Source organism: Mesoplodon bidens, assembly GCF_964165515.1.
Source record: "Mesoplodon bidens genome assembly, chromosome: X".
Classification (NCBI taxonomy): domain Eukaryota; kingdom Metazoa; phylum Chordata; class Mammalia; order Artiodactyla; family Ziphiidae; genus Mesoplodon; species Mesoplodon bidens.
In genome coordinates, this window is record NC_138163.1 from 142312106 (window position 1) to 142336421 (window position 24316).

A 24316-nucleotide genomic window follows, 5' to 3' on the forward strand; every position below is an offset into this window, starting at 1 on the left:
CGTCTGGGCAGCTGTGTTCAAATGTCACTGAGGCTGAGAGAACAGAAATAGAGCAGGAGTGGCAGGCGGGTCCCACAACCCTCCTCCTCCCGCCCCGGGGAAGGCAGGAAGCCGGTCATGGGGGAGACGCCCGTCCCAGAGCCCGTGGGGCTCAGGTAGCAGTCAGTGAAAGGGACCTGCAGTGCACAGCAGGAGGAGGAAGCCTTCCAAAGACCAGAAGCGTACTTGGCACTAGACGCTGAAGCCACAGAATTGATCCTCCCCTGTCGGCCTTGCGTGCGGTACAAATTACTTTTCTCTTTAATAGATGATCTTCTTTCAAAAAATTTTGATTGGATTAGAGTTGATTTACAATGCTGTGTTAGTTTCAGGTGTACAGCACCGTGACTCTGTTATACATATACATGTATCCACTCTTTTTCAGATTATTTTGCGATATAGGTTACTACAAGTTAGTGAGTAGACTTCCCTGTGCTCTACAGAAAGTCCTTCTTGTTTATCTATTTCATACATAGTGTGTATATGTTAATCCCAATCTCCCAATTTATCCCTTCCCCCCCTTTCCACCGTGGTAACCATAAGTTTGTTTTCTACATCTGTGAGTCTATGTCTGTTTTGTATATAAATTCATTTGTACTCTTTTATTAGGATTCCCCATATAAGCAATATCATAGGATATTTGTCTTTGTCTGACTTACTTCACTCAGTATGACAATCTCTAGGCCCATCCATGTTGCTGCAAGTGGCATTATTTTGTTCTTTTTTATGGCTGAGTAGTATTCCATTGCATATATGTACCACATCTTCTTTATCCATGCATCTGTCATATATAATCTTCTGGTCAATTTTTTCCCGAAGAATTCATGTATTACTGTATATTTTTTAACTTCTAAAAATACATATATGTATACTTTATATGTATTAGATGTAGGTATAGATGAAAAGACATAGCTATAGATATAGATGAGATATAAATATAGATACAGATATGAATGATAAATGATATAAATAGATGTATGAACAGATACAGATACAGATAACATATAGAGAGAGACACAGATAGAAATGATATACATATAGCTATAAATGGTATAGATATAGCTATAAATTATATAGAACATATATATACATATATAGGTATAGAAACAGATGACTTAGAGAGATATAGCTCTAAATGATATAGAATATATATATATATATATATATATATATATATATATATATATATATATATACAGATAATAGACAGAGATGAGATAGAGACAGATTTACAGATATAGACAGATATGATACAGAGATAGATGGTATATTAGACACAGATGATCCATAGGTATATATATGAGACATATAAATGATAGAGATATAAATAGAGATACAGATATAGATGATACAGCTACAGATGTAAACAATATAGAGATAGATGGTATATAGGTATAGATTCAGTTGTAGATTTAGATATAGGTATACTTAAGTGATTAGATCTACATAGATAATATTGATATAGATGTAGATGTAGGTACAAACAATATAGATATAGATGATACATAGGGATAAAGATAAACATAGACACATTTTAACCATTAAGATGAAAACCATTGGGGATTCTTTGCAGAAATCCCGTGAAAACTCTAGAACTATGGAAGCAGAGAAAAAATAAAAACTTACCATCCCGCCCCCTTCTGTGAAAGGACCAGTAAGCCAGCGCCAAGCGCGGGCTCGGACATTGGGATGGAAGCCGCTCCCCAGGAGGGGCTGCCTTTTCACGTTCTGAAGTTCATACATGTGAAACAGAGAAATGGGACCATTTTGCTCACCACCTCGTTGGAGCCTAACTGTGAGCCAGTGTCTGTAGAGACAAGTTCCCAGACAGAGGCAAGGACCCCGTGCAAACACTTCAGAAGCATCTCCAACTTCCTGGGCAGGGGGACATTGAGTTTTAAAATTAGGCAATCATTGCATTACTCATGGGTCCTGGTGTCTCTTACTGCTCTCCGAAGAAGGGGAAATTGTTGGTCATTCCACACTGATGGTGTTTTTGGTAAAGCATCTCTACTCTGGAAACCCAACAAAAGAATACAAAGTATTTTAAATTAAAAAGTCAATGTTTAAGCAGCAAAAAGCTTGAATTCCTCATTTTCACTGAATGTATTGCATTCAAATCTCTACTACATTACAGACTCATGCAAATATTTAATGGATGCTAAGTTCCATGCTTCTGTTTCCAGTTCCTCAGTCTCATGGTTTAAAATGAAAGTTTTGGGGAAGGAAGACCAGTCTTGTCAGTTTGTGTAAGATATTTAGATTCCTAGACTACTTTTAAAGAAACATCATACATATTTTTTTGCTTTGAAGAATTGTTTTTAAGAAACCAAAACACTAATTTGAAAAGATGCATATACCCCAATGTTCATTGCAGCACTATTTACAATATCCAAGACACGGAAGCAACCTCAGTGTCCATCGACAGACGAATGGATAAGGAAGATGTAGTGTATATATACAATGGAATATTACTCAGCCATAAAAAAGAAAGAAAGAATGCCATTTGCAGTAACATGGATGGACTTGGAGGATATTACGGTAAGTGAAATAAGTCAGACAGAGAAAGATAGATACTGTATGACATCACATATGTAGAATCTAAAAAAATACAACAAACTAGTGAATATAAGAAAAAAAAAAGAAGCAGACTCACAGTTACAGAGAATAAACCAGTGGTTCCCAGTGGGGAGAGGGAAGGGAGGAGGGGCAAGATAGGGGGAGGGGATTAAGAGGTACAAACTACTATGTAGAAAATAAGTAAGCTACGAGGATATATTGTACAACACGGGGAATATTAAAATATAGTATTTTATAATAACTATAAATGGAGTATAGCCTTTAAAATAGTGAATCACTGTGTGGTATTCCTGTAACATATATAATATTATACATCAACTGTGAAAAAAAAAGAGTTGTTTCTACCCTAAATCAAAGACATTTGTTATAACCAGGAGACAAAATGCGTGTGTGTGTGTGTGTGTGTGTTTGTGTGCATGCATACACATAAACATGCTCACACGCAGTCTCAGGCACACGGACATTTATTTAACATAGGCATGGATGACCTGATAATATCTATTAAAGAAGAAATCCACAGGCGTGGGATAACCCCTCTGTGACAATGACACACTGAGGGGGTAAAACACTGGACGCCCCAGACTAGTGGACTCTTCGCGGGCTTGGTGATGCCCAGGACAGAGAATACCGGCACTGACACGCAAGCTGGCTGGACGCTGAGCCCGTCTGACTGCAGCGGGACCCTTACTCAGAACCCCTGCTGTGCCCGTGCACACAGACCCAAGCTCTCGGCTAGCACTCCCTGGAAACTGCCATCCCTAGTTCACCGGGATGCCGATAGGAAGGCATCACACCTAGACCTGGGTAGAGAGAGAGAAAGGTCACGTCCAGCCAAAGTCGGTGAGGACTGCAGGCCCTCCCTCGCCCATCTATCTCATCACTGTGCTCAGGCTGCCTAGGCACAGCCCCTCTGAAGCAAGGCTGCAGGGTCCAGGAGTCCCTGTGAAGTCTGGGAAGTGGGGCTCACACCGCACCTTCAACTGACAACACGGCGAGGCCGGCGGGGGCCCTGCTGTCTGTACCAAGGTGGAGAACCCCCAGCCTTCAGAGCTCAGGCTCCTGGAGTTCCCGTATAGTTTCCCTTTGCCCATCAGCGAGCAGGGGTGGGAAAGATTTTTCTTCCTTGTGCGTTTTGGGCAGCTGTTCACCAAGAAAAAAGACAACCGTCATCCTACAAATGTGATCACCATTTTCCCTTGAATATCAGAATCCAGACAAGCAGAGGGGTGACTTCAGGAGCGTCAGAAACTCCCTTTTGAAAGGATGGACAGCTCTGATTTTTATTTTTATTCTTTTAATTTTTATTTTATATTGGGGTAGAGTACAATGTTGTGTTAGTTTCAGGTGTACAGCAAAGTGAATCAGTTATACATGTACATATATAACCTTTCTTTTTCAGATTCTTTTCCCATTTAGGTTTTTAGAGAATATTGAGTAGAGTTCCCCGTGCTCTACAGTAGGTCCTTGTTACTTACCTATTTTATACATAGTATTGTGTGTATGTTAATTCCAATGAACTTATTTACAAAACAGAAACACGCTCACAGATCTTGAACTCAAACTCATGGTTACCAGAGGGGAAACGGTGGGGAAGGGATACATTAGGAGACTGGGATTGACAAAGCAGAGTTACTTTGAACCAGTGTTTTTCACTTGTTCGTCTAAAGCCAAGGGTGGAAAGAAATGATCTTTCCACCTTGGAAGAAATGCCAGAGCCCTTCTGTAAAATCTGCTACTTCTAATGGAAATAATTATTGGGTGAACTTTGCTTCCAGCCTCCCCGTGGTATATTAAAGCCACAGTATGGAAATAAATATATTAGCATGCTATGAATGCTTATTGTTGAAATATGAATACACAAAATATATGACGGAGGGTAGTATTTAAATTGCAAACACGAGGAGATGCTTAATAAGGTAGCAGAGATTCCGGGTTTTTTTTTTTCCTCTCCCCCATCTCATAATTTTCAATATAATCTAAATTAAGCTATAAAAAGTCATTACCTTTAGCAATTTTTAAAATCATCTTTCTTCCTGGGGAAACTAACTCACGGCCCACTGAAAATATTACAAGTAAATACTGTATTAAGAACATTGATTATTTTCCTTAATCCAATTGAAGCATAGTGAGACTGAAAGCAAAATTAGAGGAAATTATAGACATAACCCGTGGGCCAGCCAGGGCCCTTGGACATATCCACAGGGGACATACATTTTTAGAAGCCCATTTCCCTAGCTGATGTGTTCCACCAAGTTCTTCCTGGAAACACATACTGGTGAGCTATGGTGTCCACGGCAGAATTGATGGCTGGACTTTTAATCCAGCTCTTTGCAACAGTTTGGGGAAATTTGGAATCTTTCAGGAAGACAGATGGTAGCATTTCAGATGCAAACGCTATTTTTAAGTCGTCCTGTGTGTATGACAAGGAGAATAAAAAAGAGTTCAGGAGTCTGCCACGGTTGTGGGCTCAGCCACTCGTAGGTCTGAGGAGTCGTCCAGCTTTTTTCTGGGCTGATTAATCTTTAAACCATATGCTCGTGTTAACACACATTCCTTGGGCCAACTTCTTAACGAGAAAATAATTGCAAACCATGGGCTCAGGTGTCCTCGCAGGTACACAAGAGTTACAGCCTTTGTCCTGCCCTTGGGGATATTTTTGTCTCGCTCTGGAAATAGGATTTAAAAAGGGAAACCGGCTTCTCCCGTCTCTTGCTCTCAGATGGTCACTTTCTCTGCCCTGCAAGAAGCCACAAAATATCATCTACTGCCCCCTCGGAGGCAGCGGGAGGAGAGGCCGGAGAAACGAGTCCCGCCCGCTCGTGGTGATTTTGTGGAGTTGAAGGGCTGGGCTCAGCCCGCTGTGCAAAATCTGTCCCATTCTGGGATTTTATCTGCGTGACATCAACTTTTATAATGTCACCTCTCCTCCAAGGTTCCCGACTTTGGCCGCGGAGAGAGGAATGGGATCCCAAGGTCAGCGGGAAACACAGCTTGGGCAAGGATCCCCCCACTCCTGGTGGATCTGAAGGCTGGAAGGAAACCACTCAAGCTTTGTCCCCTGTTCCCTGGATTAACTTGGGAGACTGAATCTAGTTCACGGTCATCCCAAGTGCTGTGGACTAAATGTCAGTGTCAACCCCGGATTCATAGGGCAAAGCCTTAACTCCCTATGGGATGGCATTTGGAGGGGGGCCTTTGGGAGGTGATTAGTCTTAGATGAGGGTGGGACCCCCAGGATGGAATTAGTGTCTTTATAAGAAGAAGAAGAAGAGACCAGAGCTTCCTCTCTCTCTCTCCAACATGTGAGGACACAGCGGGAAGGTGGACACCTACACACCAGGAAGAGTATCTCACCAGGAAGTGGCAGTGCTGGCACCCTGATCTCGGACTTCCCACTTCACAAAAGAAAGTTATCCTGATGGTCTGAAATGTCTGATCCCATTGACACCCACGGGGCAGTGCTGTCCCTTGGGGATGGGATGGAGGTGTGTGTGTGGGGTGTCCATGGATGATTGAATTAGGAGTCATGTGAGAAGAATCAGTCTATGTAACTTTAAGTCATTAATCTGTAATCAAGTCTGTGTGGTGTTGGTGGAGAGATAGACACATAGGTCAGTGGAACAGGATAGAGAGCCCAGAAATAAATGCACACAAATATGCCTCAGTGAAGTTTAACAAAGATAGATAAGTAGTTAGATGGAGAAGCAAAGCAAATGGTGGTGGTGATCCACCGGCAAAAAAAAAGAAAAGAAAAAAAAGGAACCTCAAAATAGGTCTCACACTTTGTTCTAAATTTAACTCAAAATGCACTAGGGACTTAAATGTAAAACTGTAAAACTTTTAGGAAAAATAAAACAAACATAGTATAAACTCTTTGGGATGTAGGGCTGGGCAGAGAGTTGTTAGAATTGACACCCAAAGCATCATCCATAAAGGGAAAAAATGACAAATTGGACTTCATCAAAAGACCCTGGTAAAAGGATGGAAAGAAAACTACAGTGGGGGAGAAAATATTTGCAAGCCCCTTACTGACTAGTATCTCAAATATATAAAGAATTCTCAAAACTCAACAGTCACAAAAAATGTTCAGCATGATTACCTATTAGGGAAATTCAAATTAAAGCCAACCCGAGCCTATCAGAATGGTGAAAATACAAAATTGTGGGAATACTGAACACTGGTGTGGGTCCAGAGAACCCAGAACACTCACATGCTGGGGGAAATATAATATGTTAAATCCACTCTGGAAACCACTGGGCAGCTTTTTAAAGAAAATAAATAAACATGCAACAGTCTAATGTCACAGCAATGGCAAACCTGAGCATTTATCCCGGAAAAAAATAAAGACTCGTATTCACACAAAAATGTGTACACAAATGTTTATAGCAGCTTTATTCAAAATAGCTCCAAACTGGAAACAACCCAAATGTCCTTCTATGGAAGAATGGATAAACAAAATATGGTCCATCCGTACCACGGACTTCTACTCAGCAATAAAAACAAACCAACTACATACACACAACAACCTAGATGCACTTCCAGAGGTTTGTGGTGAGTGAAAGGGCCAGTCCTGAAAGGGTTATATGCACATGATTCCATATAGAGAGTGATCTTGAAATGACAAAATTATAGCAAATACCAGTGAAGTGGATTCAAGTAGGTAAAACTAGAAAGTCTATGGTTCAAGTCTTATAAGGATTTCTTGGGACACCAAGAAATGCTCATTGAGAGGGGGCCCAAAAGACTTATTCTTACAGATTACATTTATTACCAGAAAATTCAAGAATAGAGACATTGAAGTGAATTGGTAAGTACTACAGATGTTTCCACTCTTTCGAGATGGGTGACTGGGGTGGAAATCAGTGTTCCTTAGGGGCCATAATTGCCTAATTGTGTGCTTCTACTGTGTACCATGGTGCCACGCATTTCCTGTAACATTTGTTAACAGACATCTAAAATAGAATTACCCTCAATGTGGTTTTTCTTCATTGTTGTTATGGAATTCTTAGACAGACTCCTACATCTTAGAAAGTAAGAACAGTAAATTCAGCAATGCGCTGACTTTTACCTTCTCTTTTTGTTATTGTAGTCTTTGCTATGACAAAAATGATGAAAAGACAGAGGTTCTGTCTTTGAACTTTTGTAATGCTCTAAATTCCGTTTACTTTCTGCTGAGACCGCTGCAAATCTGAGCTTCGGGAAGGATATACATGGGATCTTTAATGTGTGCAGAATATAGAACTTATTGCTCTGGTAGATTATTGAAAATATTGAACATTTAATTAAATGTTTAGAGAGCAAAATATTTCCCCAAAGAACAATATTTATATGTGTTTTTTTTAAAGTAGTCTTTTAAAGATCTCTTGTGATATTTGATGGGTATGTCTCTTTAATTTCAGAATTAACTCTGAAATGTGTCTCTTCCCTCTTTCACCTTATCATTATTCCTAAAAATAGTGCATTGACTTTTTTTTTTTTTTTTTTTTTTTTTTTTGCGGTACGCGGGCCTCTCACTGTTGTAGCCTCTCCCCTTGTGGAGCACAGGCTTTGGACGCGCAGGCCCAGCGGCCATGGCTCACGGGCCCAGCCGCTCCGCGGCATGTGGAATTTTCCCAGACCGGGGCACAAACACGCGTCCCCTGCATCGGCAGGCGGACTCTCAACCACTGCGCCACCGGGGAAGCCCAGTGAACTATTTTAAATGCTTAACTTGGGAGCAATTTAAATGTCTTTGTTTGACTATACCAGCCATAGCTGATGGAGAAGAACCAAATATTTCTAGTAAAAAGGGGGGGGCAGAAAGGAGGAGAATTTGGTGAAGAAAGAGGAGGAGGAGGGGTGGCCGCCAGACCCAGCGCCCTCAGCAGAGGGTGGGGCAGCGGACTCAGAGCTCACTTTGCAGCTGGTATGGGAGCTGCTGTTGCTGGACAGCACACAGCCGTAGGGATCTGCGGGCAGCTCTCAGCCCATCGGGGACTGTATACACCATCTCACCGCTCTGCTTTGTGAGTTTTCTATCATCCTTTTCCTGCCCACGTGTCCTTCTGAGGCTCCGCTAAAGCACCTAAAGTTGTGCACCTTTAATTTCTCTGATGCCCCCAAAAACAGCAGCATGGTGGGCTTTCCACCTACTCCAGTCCCTGCACACTCGAAGGCAAAGGGGTCCACATGACCCCATAATGGAAGCCACCACCAGGGGCAACGATTCTCAGAGTTTAGTGATGGGCACCTGTGCTGTCTCTGTGTCTTCACACTGCCAGCCCTCTAATGACCACATTTGTGCCTTGTCATCACCACTCCAGGTAAGGGGCTGGACAGCTGACCACAAGACACACCTGACCTCCTCACCTGGACGTCATAACAGCTGTCCACGTCCGTAGAAGTCCATCCCAGGACTGGACATTCTCTGAGAGGAGGGACCAGGTCATCCCCTCCTTCTGACCCCAGCTCCCAGCTCAGCCCAGAGGTGGAGCTCGGTGACACACAGTACAGGGCAACTGGTCCCTCTACTGAGTGGGTTACGGGGAGAACACTTAGCCCAGTAAGTGCTGAATAAACATGCTTCATCCCAAAGATGGTAAAATGAGCTCACGCATGAATGAATGAACCTAAGTGTACACAGGTCCACTCCTTGACCATCCCCAATGCTCCAGAATTTTGTCCTCAACCGCCAAGCAGACATCTCCCCTGCATGACCGCTATGCACCCCAAACTCAACCCTAACCCCAACACTTGCTCCTGACTTCCCCAACTCAGAAGGGGCTCTGCCAGCCACTGTACAACTCGGTCCAAAACCAAAAGCCCGTCTCCATCCTCATTCCATCCCCCCAAAGCCACCAGCAAGTACTGCTGGATCCACTTCCAAAGAGTTTCTCAAATCCGTCCATCTTGCTCAGCTCTGGACCACGGCTTTGCTGCACCCACCATCAGGGCGCCCATAAAATCGCACACCCACCTGTTTGCATGCACACACTCTGCACGGAGGGTCCAGGACCGCCCTGCTACCTTGTAAGGCAGACCTTGAAACTGCATGGCTTGGAATGGTCCAGGGTCATCCACGGCATTTGCAACGGAACCCGGCTCCCAGCCACGGCCGTCCTCCCCAGCTCCACGCCCCGCACGTGGCAGCCACACTGGTCCTCCCAGGGACACACCAAGCTCTTCACAACTGTCACCTCGGCACCAGCTGATTCTTGCCTGAAATGCTCTTCTTCTCGTCTTGCCTTGACATACTTCTTCCTCTTTTTGAAGATGTACCTGAAGTATCATCTCCTTAAGGGGTGCAGCCACGCCAAAGAAACCAGGTTCCCTCACTGCCACCGTTTTCCTTCTTCCGAGAATCATTACCTTGTTCACTTTATCTCTTTAGTCTGTTCCCTGCACTGGAACGCATACACTGGAGCAGCAACAGTCTGTCATTCTCCCTAGTTCATAGGGGGCTGGGCGGGTAGTTGAGGCGCAAAGGTGTAGGTTGAATTATGTGCACATATTACACGGATGTAAGAAACAGGAGGATGCTATTTTCGACTGAACATGTGTACTGAGGAAACTCTGCCCTCTCTATCCCAGCTCCCCTTCTTCATCACTCCACAACTCCAATCTTGTAAGATTTGTCAGATGCCCAGCCACATATGACATATTTTTCTTTTGTTTTCCAGCCTCTCTTCCACATCAGGGCAGCCACGTTGTCAGGTGTGGCTTTCAGACAAATTCTATAAAAGGGGAATAATATCCCTTGATGGTTTCCCTGTTTTTGCCATGTTGTCAGTTGGTTTTTCTTATTTGCCTCAACTGGAATGTTGACGTGATGGCAGGAGCTACAGTAGCCATCTTGTGACAAGCCATCAGGGAACAGCAAAAAAAAAAAAAAAAAAATTGCAGTGAGATCTGTCCAACATCTTTGAGACTGCATCAGCTCATGCAGCCTACCTTCAGGATTCTTGTTACCTGAGGGAGAGAAAAGTCCCAGGGATCTTGGGCTTGCTGGTTACACAGGTTACCAGGTGCATGTACCCAGAACAGATGGAGCTCTAGGACTAAAGCTCCAGACAACAGTTCAAGCCAGCCACAGAGGGGGTGAGATTTGGATTCCTTAAACCAATGCAAGGATGATGGTTGAAGCACTGAGTGGAAAGGAAAAAAAAAAAAAAGAAAAAAGAAAGAGTGGGAGGATTGATGGAAAACACAGCCCCAGTTTTGAAAATTAACATACACACACTTGGAGGTGGTTTAAATGTTTAAAGACTCATGTTAAATCATAATAAAAATATTTCAGAGAAATAGTAGACTTGGCCAGAAGGAATAAAGAGGAAATTAATATAGATGGTGTATCCTGTAGCCACAGGATAAACCTGCCATTTCTAACCTCACCTGTCTAAAAGATAGAATTACTTGGAAATGGGTAAGAACTCTAGCAGCCCACAAGAAGGAAGATTTCTGCATTGCAAAGATGGAAAAAAGATTAGCAGAAAAGGGAGGCACACAGAGAGTCAAATACAACCTCCATCCCACAAGGGAAGGTCAGGGTAAATGTTTGGGCATGCTTGAAATACTAAACCTTAAAAATATCTTAGTGCTTCTGGTTTTTTCATTTTGCATGATCTAATCGAAATTGAAGACCGGTAACCTAGCATAATTCTTTTTAAGCATGAAAGGGATTCTGGTGATATCATCAACAAGCTTGAAACCAAATAGAAAGATCCCAGCTGCCCAATTTGTTTCTCTGTTTAGCTGAGTTTCACCCTCCAAAGAGACTCTAAGTGCGTTTATTTTTTTTCTTAAGTTCTCCTTTTTTCTTTCAATTCATTTTTAATTCTATATAAGAAGAACATTCCAGGAGAGAGGAAAAATCTGCCATCTTGCATCTCTGATATTTCTTTTTGTCCAAAGCACTTCATTTTTCAACATCTAAAATATACGTAGCAGATGAATCTATTTCCTGTGTTACGTTTTCCTTTGCATTCAGATTCTCACTCCTGGTTTCTGATTACCAAGAGCTTCGAAATCATACTCTTTGGGAGCTAAAATAAGGGGTCACCTTATACCAGAGCTGGCAAAGTGTAGGGAGGCAGCAATATTAATATTTCTTGATAAAACAAGGCAAGGAAAGCATCGTTGTATAAAACTATGACTTTTGATAGTTTAGAGGCTGGTAACTCTTTCTCTAATAAAAGTTTATTTAAAAAAAATCCTAATGATACCATTTTGTTGCCAAAAATAGGGGTCCAGGGTCTTATAAATCTATGATGGTGTTCTTTGGATTTGTGATGGAAATGACTAAAACCATCTCGAGTGTCTGCATCACCAGATCAGATTTCCTAACGCTACCTGAAATATGAGTTTCGTGTCAGTATAACAAGGCTATTCTTTAGACTGAAATTATAATTCTCCTCTAAGCCCCTTCTTTCAGTATTTTATGCTTTCCCATTATTTTCTGCACTGAATGTTAGTTTTAGCCCAAGAGGGATTTTCTGGGAAAGTTTCAGAAATCCATTCATCTATTTTTGAGCTGTCCGACCATGGGGAAATGAAGGGTTTATACACATTAAAACATTTTTCAGATGCCTTTTGGAGATCTTGGTTAGACTTGTATTTTAAAAATGCAGACATGCCGGGGAGAGAGTGTGGAGTGACAAATCCATGCTTCTTCCGACGGGGGCCGTTCATTATAAATGAACTCTCTACTTGCTTAAAATTAGCAAGATGCATAAACACACTGGAATAATCACCCTGCCATGGAGCTTGCTCTCTCACCAGTAATATTTATTAAGCTTCTACCAAGGAGGACGCACAGAAGGACAAGGCATTCTAGGGAAAATATGTCACTTACCCTCAAAGCTCAACATGTAATACAAGCTAGACTAACCACAACTTCTCAAAAATATCTATTTAAGGGCACACTTATTTAAACACATGTAGTCTGAGCGAGAAGAAGGGGGGGTGGGGAGACTGTGGCTCCAGTTTCTTCAAAAACAACTTTTACATATCATCTGTCTCTTAGCTTGAAACTAAAGCCTCTTTCTAGATATATGTATGTTTGTATAAAAAGATATACACGTATATATATAAAGAGACGTGTGTGTATATATACATGTATGCATAGAAGATACACATGTATATATATTTTCCACATATAAAAAATATATGGCACCTTTATAAATAAGTCTACATTAATAGATCTAAAAATCTAAATAAAATAGCTATAAATAGATCCAACCATCCATATATATAAAATATGTATATAAAAAGACATAAATACAGAAAATATATGAACCCATATAAAGGCATATTTTTATATACATACATGTGTATATGAAAGTTACATATATATCCATATATATGGAAATCGATATAGATATATATATAGATAGCTATATCTATAAATAACTTCAAATTAGATCTAAAATCTAAATAAAATAGACATAGATACACAATATACAGATGCAATATGTATATAATAGATAGACATAAATACAGAAACATATATATGTATTTATGTAAAGATTTATATGTATTTCTACAAAGAAACATGTATGTATACAAAAGATATATATGTATATATGCTTCCATAAATGTGTGTGTATATATAATCAGTATTAATCAACCTATCTTAATGGATTTAAAATCTAAATAAAACAGATATAAATTGATACACACATATACTTTATAAATGTATGTAATAAACAGATACAGAAACATGTAGGTGTATGTAGTAACATGGTAGCAAAGATGCACCATCCTCTTTGATATGGGTGTGCATTATTGTGCAATGCTATGAAATTGAGTATTGAGAATTCCACTCCTGGGTATATATACCCCAAAACCCCCCAAAATCATTAATTTGAAAAGACACATGCACCCCAAAGTTCATAGCAGCACTATTTATAATAGCCAAGACATAGAAGCAACCTATATCCATCAAAAATATTAATTTATTAAAAACACATTTCCTTAATTAAAAAAAAGAGGAATGGATACAGAAGATGTGGAATATATACATACAATGGAATACTTCTCAGCCATAAAAAAAAATGAAATTCTGCAGTTTGCAAAAACATCGATGGACTTGGAGGGTATTATGCTTAGTGAAATAAGTCATACAGAGAAAGACAAATAACCATATGATATCACTTATCTGTGGAATCTAAAAAACAAAACAAACCAGAGAACATAATGAAGAAGGAATAGACTCACAGATACAGAGAACAAACTAGTGGGTCCCAGTGGGGAGAGAGCTGGCAAGATAAGAGTAGGGGAGAAAAAGGATTACTATGGGATTATATGAAATCATGTGTGTGAGAGTTTTGAAACTTGCAAAGCCCTATAGAATTTAAAGAATCCTTCATTCAATTAAAAAAAAACAGAAGTATCTTTGGAGTTGGGGAAACAGGAAGAGGTTGGTAAATGGGAACAAACTTTCAGCTGTAAGAGGAATACAGGCTAAGCACCTAATATAAAACATGGTGACTATGGTTGACAACCGTGTTTTATATCATTGGAATTTGCTGAGAGACTAGAACTTAAATGCTCTCACCAAAGTAGAAAAAAGATAAATATCTGAGGTGACGGATGTTTTCATTAACTAGATTTTGGGGGGGAAATCCTTTCATAATATAAACAGCGATCAAATCATCACGATGTTATATGTCCATCACACCTCAATAAAGATGATTTAAAAAAAAGCAGCAGCAGCAGCTCTGAACTAGCCCCTTATTGCAGGCACCTAAGGACCCCAATGCCATATGGGGAAGGGGGGAATGGAGAAGACAGCCTCCACCCCAATCCAGGCTCCTGGAACCCCAGCTGTGCCTCATGGACCACAGCTCCCCCCTCCCTGCCCACTCCATATACCTCGACTCTCCACTGCCCACCCCCGCTTCCCAGACAGCTCCTGAGGTCCATCGCCCACCTCCACCCTACCCCCTGATGTGTTCTTACACCCTGTCTTCCCCAGAATTGCAACCAAAAATCAATTAACTCTTCCAACAGTACCCAATCCCACTGAGTTTCAGGCAGCACTGCCTAAATTCTTAGCCAACATGGATGGCAATTCTCCTGGGTCCTGGTGTCAATGATACCCTTAGCTACAAATATTTGCAATTTTCACTCAGTTCTAGCTTTCTGCGCCACAATTCTCTCTGTCTTTCTAATTCTTTGAGTTACACACTGTTCATTCTGCCCATTTGGGGTCCAACCCCCCAGACACTCCGTGAAGTACTAAGACCAACTTTGTACACTGCCTGAGCCCATGTGTCTCAATGCATTTATCATCTGTCCTTTTTTTGGCAGGGAGGGGGAGAAGGGGATTATCATTCTGTATTTACATGCATCCTCATCTGCTAGGGGTGAAACTGTGTCCTCCCCAAATTCCTGTGCTGAAGTTCTACCCCCAGGACCTCAAATAGTGACCTTGTTTGGAAATAAGGTCATTGCAGATGTAGTGAGTTAAGATGGGTCATACTGGAGAAGGGTGGGCCTTCATCCAGTAAGGCTGGTGTCCTTATAAGGTGGAGAAATTTGGACACAGATGAGCACACAAGGAGACGTCATATGAAGATGGAATAGAAATGGGAGCAATGCAGCTGCAAGCCAAGGATTTGGGGCAGCCCCTAGAAGCTCAGGGAGAAGCCTGGAATGGATTCTCCCTCTGAGCCTCCAGAAGGAAGCAACCCTGCCAACACTTTGATTTCAGAGACCTCTGAGCTCCAGAACCGTGAGACCACAAATCTCTGTTTTAAGCAGCCCCATCTGTGGTATTTTGTTGCAGCAGCCCTGGGAAACTAACAGAGCATCTTTCCCAAACTAGTAGGATTTTAAAACGGAATCCCCAAGGCAATAGCTACTCGGACCAAGCAACATAACTACTGCATCTCTATTTCATTTGGGAAACCGAAGATGCCCCAATGGAACTATTCACAACCTTTGAAAAGAAAGGCAGCCAATGATTCATGGCAGCATTGGTGGGACAGCATCCACCAGAAAGTGCTCGCTTTGGAAGAAAGGATGCTGTGCTTCAAATCAAAGGATGAGTGGCCACACCCCAGTGGTGTCCTTTTAATGCTAGCTGTTGCCTCCAGGGTGAGTGAGGCTCCAGATGTTGGAGCCTCTGAATGCAGAAGATGAAAGACTTGGTGAATACGGCATCCCCACCACGCCCTTCGTAAACCCTCCTTAGAAAGTCACCAGCCATGTCCTCAAAGAGTGGTCTAATGGCGAGAAGGTGCAAGCAACTATAATTGTGTGCAAGAGAACAATGCAAGGAAATGTAGGCACCACGAAAGATGGGGGATGTCATTGTCCGTCTTGAGGAGGAGAGAAGACCTTTTGAAAATCTCATCTCCTTCCTCAACCCCTCTTGCAAAAAAGAAACCAGGATATATTCCACACCTGGCAATCACTATTATCTTTTCCTAATCCCTCATGAAATTTTGAAGGGTCTCCCTTTCTTTCTCTAAATTGCCCCGAGACATTTATTACGGGAAGTTATCCGAGAACCTCGTTTGCTTGGCTGTTCCACTTTAAAGAGCATCATGCCAAGTTCCGAAAGTTGTCCCGGCTTTACGTTGGAAATTTAAGGCCCTTGCGACTTTCCCGGATTAAATGCAGACTTAAAAAAAAAAAAAAAAAAGCTTGATTATTCTGGACTAAATTTCTAAATGTATCATAAGAAAAGAAAATCTGATCTTTCAGGATTTTTTTTTTTGGACTGAAATTGGACTGCAAGGATTTGCGTTTCTTGCATTGTTACAAACTGTTTAGTTTCCTTCGGGGAAAAATTACGGATAATGTGGCGCTTCAGACGAAGGCCGTATTGTACAATCGTTCATTTTACGAGGAATTTGCTAACTCTGCCCAGGATGATGTGGCTGTTCTTTCCACTGGAGACGTTCTGTGGTCCAAAAAGATGCAAAGAGGCATTTTCAATTTTGAAGAGATTCATCTGGCTTTCCTAGAAGCGAGGAGAGCATGCTGGCACACACAGCAATGAATTGTCTTCTCCCAGACTGCAAGGTTTTGAAAGACCTGCTGGGTCTTGGACTTCAGCCTCTCACCCCTGCTTGGACCTGTTGTCAGTGTTCCCTGAGCACGAATTCAGGCTGTGCTCGCATATATCCAGTGATGGAAGACGCACCCCCTCATTAAGAAGCTATTTCTCCTTTGCACAGCTCTGGTGTTTAGACACCCCTTCTTCATGTAGACCTGAAATTGGTCTCCTGGGTGCATGATTCCTTATCCTGTATGTTAGACTGTAAAGGGCAGCCCGAATGGCTCTTCCACATGGCTGACTTTCAAATATTTGCAGGCAAACATCACAGCCTTGCCTAGTTCTTCTTTTCCTGGGAGGTTTTTATTCTTTGGGCTGAATACCTCCAGACCCCCCATCTTTCTCCAAATGCAGAAGATTCTAGAAGCGTCTCCACCACCGTCCCACTGTCCCGCTCACCTCCAGTTTGTGTGTCATTGGCTACCACCACCAGGCCATCCTCCAGAAGCTGCCTGACCATCTCAGGATGAAGTGGGACCCCATGTTATGGTCTGAGACCACATCTGGTATTCCTGGCAACCATCACACATATGCACACTCAAAAACACCCTCACATGCACACACATGTACACACACCTCTCACACACACATACACATCAGGAACCCTCACATCTCTCACATAGGTACACACATACACCCAAAACAGTAACACATCTTATACACACATGTGCACACACATACATGTACACATACACATGTTAACTATCCCCCCAAGAAGAATCATCAGCTTTCTTCATGTGCCCTATTGATAAACTACATCTTCACCTTTCAGAGCTGGTGCAGTTTGGCTAGTGAGAAAGAGGAATGGATTTTAACTCCAAAACATCAAGAATTATATTAAATGTAAATCAGCTAAATGCACCAATTAAAAAAACAGAGATCATCAAACTAGATTTAAACAAAACAATTATAGGCTACTTAAGAGACATCTGAAATGTAAGGAAAGTGTTCAAATAAAGACATGCAAAAATAAATAGTCCATCTTCGTTCTTCAAAGATTTTGTATTTGCAAAGTTGTCTGCTTGCTAAAATCTATGTGTAACCCCAAAATTGATACTCACAATGTTTTCCCACTTACTTGTAGACATGTGAGGTGTGGTGGGAAATGTGAGTCACCTGAGGTGTGCGGTCCCAGCTGAGGTTGGATGAGTAATGCTCTGTCTTCTTGTTTCAACTCTCAGACTGTAAACCAGTTTCTTTTTCTTGGTCTACTTAAGGACATGTTTTTTTTGCATTCGTGTGCTTTTTGTTGGTGATTTTGCTATTTAAAAATGGCCCTAAGAAGGTGAAGAAATTCTAGCTGGTGTTACTTAGTGCAAGAAGGCTGTGCTGTGCTTTACAGAGAAAATATGTGTGTTAGATGAGCTTGGTTCAGGCAAGAGTTATAGTGCTGTTGGTTGTGAGTTCAGTGTGGATGAATCCACAATAATGTATTCAATGAGGAGTCTTTAAGAACAAACATGATAAAATAAGGTTACATTTTGATCTGTTGATGAAATGTTGTCACCAGAGGATCATAGGGACTTAATATCGTGTTTTCCCTAGGAACAAAGGGTCCATTTTCACTAATTTTATTATTTAGGGGGACTTCATAGAGCACATCTACCATGAATAATGATAAATGACTGTACTATGCAAATACTAGCAACAACAACAACAAAACCTAGTGAGGCTACATTAGTATCAAAGTAGAACTTAAATAAATACTAGAGATGAAGAGAAAAACTTTTTCATGATAAAAGGCTCAATTCTCGAGGAATACAGAACAATTACAAACTTGTACACACCTAATAACAAAGATTCAAAACATATAAGGCAAAACTTAGAGGAAGTAAAATAAGCAATCCACAGTTTTATTAGGACATCTTAATGTACTTTTTTAGTAGTAGAGAGAATAAGCATGTCAAAACCCAGTTATGGGTTTAAGAATTTAATTTTGTTCAAATCTTATACTCTGAGTTTTGCCTCATGAGTAGATTTAGAACTCTATAACCAATGACTGCAGAATATTTACCCTTTTCAAGCACCCACGAAACATTTACAAGATTTAACCATATGCTGAGTCATTAACCAAATTTCTACAGACATCGGGGATTGAAATCGTATAAAGTACATTTTCCGGCTCCAGTGCAATTAAGCTGGAAGTAAATAATGAAAAGATAACTAGAAAATCCCTTAAATTTGAAAGTTAAGCACTGCACTTTCAAATAACCCACGAGCCAAAGAGGAAATCAAAACAAACACTGGGAAGTATTTCAATCAGAATGGTTATAAAAATATGACCTATCAAAATTTAAGTGCAGTGTAAGAAGATTTGTGGGGGGAAATTTACAGCTTTAAATTCTTTTATAAAAAGGAAGAAAGGCTGGAAATCAGTAGGTTAAGACCCCATCTCAAAAAGTCAGAAAAGTAATGAAACCCAAAGAAATAACAGAAATTAATTAATTAAATAATGAACATAACACAGAAAAAATCAACGGAACCAAAATGGGCTGTGTGAAAAGACTAATACAAATTATATACCCCTGACAAGTCTTATCAAGAAAAAAATGAAAGATAGAAAAGAGACATTAAAAAGCAATATTAAGAGAAGAAAGATATGCCTGTAGATCCTTTATATTTCTTTTAAAAAATAAAGAGATAAAAAACAACTTTAGGCGAAAATTTAACACTTAGATAAAATGGACAAGTTCTTAGAAATAAAAACATGAATTCAAAACACTTACTGTGTAATTTAAAATTTTGCCGCAAGGAGATTACCAGGTTCAGATATCTTTGCTAGTAAATTTAATGAATACTTAAGGAAGAAAAATATGCCAACTTTATACAAACTTTTCCAGCTTCTGCAGCAAGAGGGAATACTTCCCAAACTCATTTTTATGAGGCCAATACTGAGCAGGGTATTATTAAAAAGCAAAATTACAGGTCGACCTCATTTACGGAGGAAGACAAACACTTTTATACAAAATAGTAGCAAACTAAATATAAAAATGCTTGTTTTAAAAAAGGGTCATAAAGGAAAGATGGGTTGGGTTTATTCCAACATACCTGGGAACAGAAGAAAGAGATGGTGCAGCTACTTTGGAGACCACCTGCCCCTCAGCTCTGCAAATAGGACTATTTTCCAGAACTAAATGATTTGCCTTCAACCAAGAGTAAGAAGGAGGTCTTACTGGTATCCTTTCCTTTGCCTCTGAAGAGCTTGCTCTAAAAAGTTAATTAAGGGACGCATTAAGATCTTATGAATGGGATGATGGTGAGCATCTAGCTTGGGGACAGCTCTTGAGGACTTGTGCCCAGAATAGCATATGTACTTCCTACCAGCTATGCACACGGGAACCACACACACAACCTACACAGGCAACATGCATGATGTGTATCTGCAAAGTAGCAAGTAAGCCATCCTCATAGATCACTGGGGAGGTGAACTTGCTGCCTTATAAAACTATCATCAACAAATAAGATTTATGAAATGCCTCTCCATGCACAGCCTTGCGCGAGAGGGAGAGCCAAATCCCAAAGTTTGAAAAGCCGTCTTCATTGCAACTTGTTATTTAAAGCCCCGGGCTTCACCAGAGACTTGGCAACAGGCTTAAACGAAACAGCAGAGCCCAGCGGCCCCAATAACTTTCTCGGTGGACCGTTAAACCAGACACTGACATCTGAGCCACCCCATACATTTTTTTCAGGATCCAAGGCGATCTCTCTCTGCCCATTGAAAATCCAACTTTTATGGACTGCATCCACACAGCCCGAAGGTGAAGCAGGGTGGACGGGGGAGCAGATTGCAAAACAATTCCAATTATAGGAAGTCATAGTTGGGGCCAGCATAATGAGAAATACATTACTCTTTTTTGTTTTTCTGTTTGTAGATTCTTTCTTACTAATTTTTATTGAAGTATAGTTGCCTTACAATGTTGTGTTAGTTCCTGCTGTACAGCAAAGTGAATCAGCTCTATGTATACACTTTCCCCTCTTTTGGGGGTTTCCTTCCCATTTAGGTCACCACAGAGCACTGAGTAGAGTTCCTTGTGCTATACAGCAGGTTCTTATTAGTTATCTATTTTATACGTAGTAGTGTATATATGTTACTCTTAATGCCTGTGCTTACACAGTTTTCTAATTTTGTCATTGTTTCCAGTACCAGACACTAAGTCACTTGCCTTTGCTGTATCTGTGGTAGCAGGTGTGCATACCCAAGCTCACCTTGATGTTACTTAAGGGGACTCTAAAGTGTACATTTTTTTCCTACTCCCACTAGGTCTACGTTCCATAGACACAAAGCATCAGTGTTCAGACAGAGCTGCTGAGAAAATGTAAGACATCAAGGTATGAGGATGCTTCATTTTACTCCAGCAAATCCAAATTTCAGGGAGATTTCAATAATTGCAGCATCAGATGCCAAGCACTGTTCTAGCCTCTTTACCATCCTGATTCATTTATGCAGTATTTACAGCCTCCTTGTAAAGCAGACATGAGTAGTGTTACTTTACAGATGGGGAAATGGAGTGAGCAACGTTAAGTAGCTTGTCCCAAATCAAACAGCTAATACCGCGTGACATGGGGATGCAAAGCCTCATCTCTCTTGGCTTTCTTCTGTCATGCATCCCTCTTTTAATAATAATTGAGACAGGTTGGAATCTGGGACCTGGGACCCTTTGCTGCAGGGCTTGCACCTGGACAGACGTCTCCTCCAGCAACAGATACCAAGAAACTATAATGGACTAAAAATAACTGCATGCGTGCACAGTTGGGGCAAATTATGGACAAGATACAAAAAGAACAAAAAACCCAACTGCCACTCCTGAAGAGCCAAGAGCAAAAGCAGGGGGGAGGGAGTAAAAGCAGGGCACTGCTCATGCCTCCTCCACTCAACACCACCAAAGGGGTGGGCAAACCACCTAAGCTGTCTCCCCTCCAGGCCGACCCTTGGACCCACCTGTACCCTCACCTCATATAAGGAGCCAGCTCCCCCCTCCTCGGGGAGCGGGGCAAGGGCACCTGTTACTTGTTCTCACTCCCCCCTGCTGCAGTAGGGACCCCAATAAAGCCTTGCCTGAATTTCTTGTCTGGCCTCTGATCAATTTCTACTGAGTAAGGAAGGTCAAGAACCCTGGTGGGTAACATAATCACCCTTGAGTGAGTTTTGACTGGGTGCCGAGAGAGCCCTGTATCACCGCCCATCTTCCCAACAGTGCTGCAAACAGGATTATACTAATTTCACCATGGAAGTTCACAAACGTGTCCGAGGTCGTAGGGTTCCTCAGTTCAACTACAACAAATTGATTCCTGCCCAGGTGTGCCCAGCTCATTGCATTTTACAATGGACTTATCTACCTAAACTTCTACCCTTCTTTGTAGCGATACATAAAATTGTTTCTGCAGCGATTTGCACACAAGAGGCTGCAGACCAATTGCGTCCTACATCAGGTGAACCAGAGGACAGGAAGGTGAGACACAACCCACGGCAACTTCTTCATGTGGACTCACGTGCTGTGGTGTGGACCCTCTGTGGATCCCAGCCCCACCCACAGAACTTTGAAATCCGAAAGACTTTAGCAATTGGCTTGTAGACTGCTCCTTATATATCTTAAAGTATTTTTTAAATTGAAGTATAGGTGATGTACAATATTATACAAGTTACAGATATACAATATAGTGATTTATAATTTTTAAAGGTTATACTCCATTTATAGTTATTATAAAATATTGGCTATATTCCCTGTGCTGTACAATATATCCTTGTAGCTTATTTTATACCTAATAATTTGTACCTCTTAATTCCCTCCCCCTATCTTGCCCCTCCCCCTTCCCTCTCCCCACTGGTAACCACTAGTTTGTACTCTATATCTGTGAGTCTGCTTTTTTGTTATAGTCACTAGTTTGTTATATTTTTTATATTTAACATATAAGTGATATCATGCAGTATTTGTCCTTCTTTGTCTGACATTTCACTAAGCATAATACCCTCCAAGTCCATACAAGCTGCTGCAAATGGCAAAATTTCATGCTTTATTTATGGCTGAGTAATATTCCATTGTATATATGTACCACATCTTCTTTATCTATTCATCTGTCAATGGATACTTAGGTTGCTGTGGTCCTTATATTTTTAATTTAAAACTTCTCAATACAAAACATTGCTTGAAAGAGCTATACATAAACATGAATCAGTGATATCTCTGGTTGCAAGGAATGGGGGAACAGGGAACTTTAAGCCTGGTTTGGAAACTACTGGGATAACAAACTATCTTTTAACAAGAAGATCTTGTGTCCAGAGAGTGACCACCCAGGATGACACTGCCCCAGAGCAGGCCACGTGAGACAGCTCTGAAAGTGTTTATCATTCCCAAGTGGAAAGTCAGGGTAGACCAGATGACCATGAAAGGTCCCAGCAAACACAAGATTATAAAATTCTGTCAGGAGATCTGGGAAGTTAAACAGGGGGTTTTTGTGTTAATATGGGCTACTGTGAATCAGAATAATAATCCATTTTTTAAAATTATGATATGCTTAGCCATAAAAAGAGAATGAAATAATGCCATTTGCAGCAACATGGATGGACCTAGAGATTATCATACTCAGTGAAGTAAGTCAGAGAAAGACAAATATATGATATACCTTACATGTGAAATCTAAAAAATGATACAAATGAACTTACTTACAAAACAGAAGTAGACTCACAGACATAGAAAACAAACTACCAAGGGGGAAAGAATGGAGGGGGGATAAATTAGTAGTTTGGGATTAGCATATATATAAAATAGATAATCAACAAGGACCTACTGTATAGCACAGGGAACTCTACTCAATACCTTGTAATAACCTATAATGGAAAAGAATCTGAAAAAGAATATACATATATATACACATATATTCTTATACATGTATACATATACACATGTATATATTTGAATCACTTTGCTGTACACCTGAAACTAACAAAACAGTGTAAATCAGCTATACTTCAATTTCAAAAAATTAAAATAAAAAAATTTAAATTGTGATAAAACAGCACAGAGAAATTACTATTTTAAGCATGAAACGTGTACCATTTGTGTGTATTTAGCACCTTCACAGCATTGTGTAACCACCACATGTATCTAGTTACAGAATGTTTTCACCAAAGAGAAACTCTCCTCCACCCTCGCCCTCATGTCTCTGTACCCAGATCTTTTCTTTTTTAAATTTTTGTTTTTGTTTTTTGGTTTTTTTTTTGGCTGCGTTGGGTCTTCGTTGCTGTGCGCGGGCTTTCTCTATTTGCAGTGAGCGGGGGTGGCTCTTCCTTGCGGTGCACGGGCTTCTCACTGCAGTGGCTTCTTTTATTGCGGAGCATGGGCTGTAGGCACCCGGGCTTCAGTAGTTGTGGCACGTGGGCTCAGTAGTTGTGGTGCACGGGCTTAGTTGCTCCGCGGCATGTGGGATCTTCCCAGACCAGGGCTCGAACCCGTGTCCCCTGCATTGGCAAGTGGATTCTTAACCACTGCTCCAGCAGGGAAGTCCTGTACCCAGATCTTGGCCATGTGCTGCTTTCTGGAGCAACTCCTGGGAAGGAGAGCAAAGCCAATTGTGACCCAACTTACTCATCCTCCAGGGACAAGGTGAGGCTCTGAATATGTTATTCTCTAAGTGCCTTAGGAAGGAAGGGTGGGG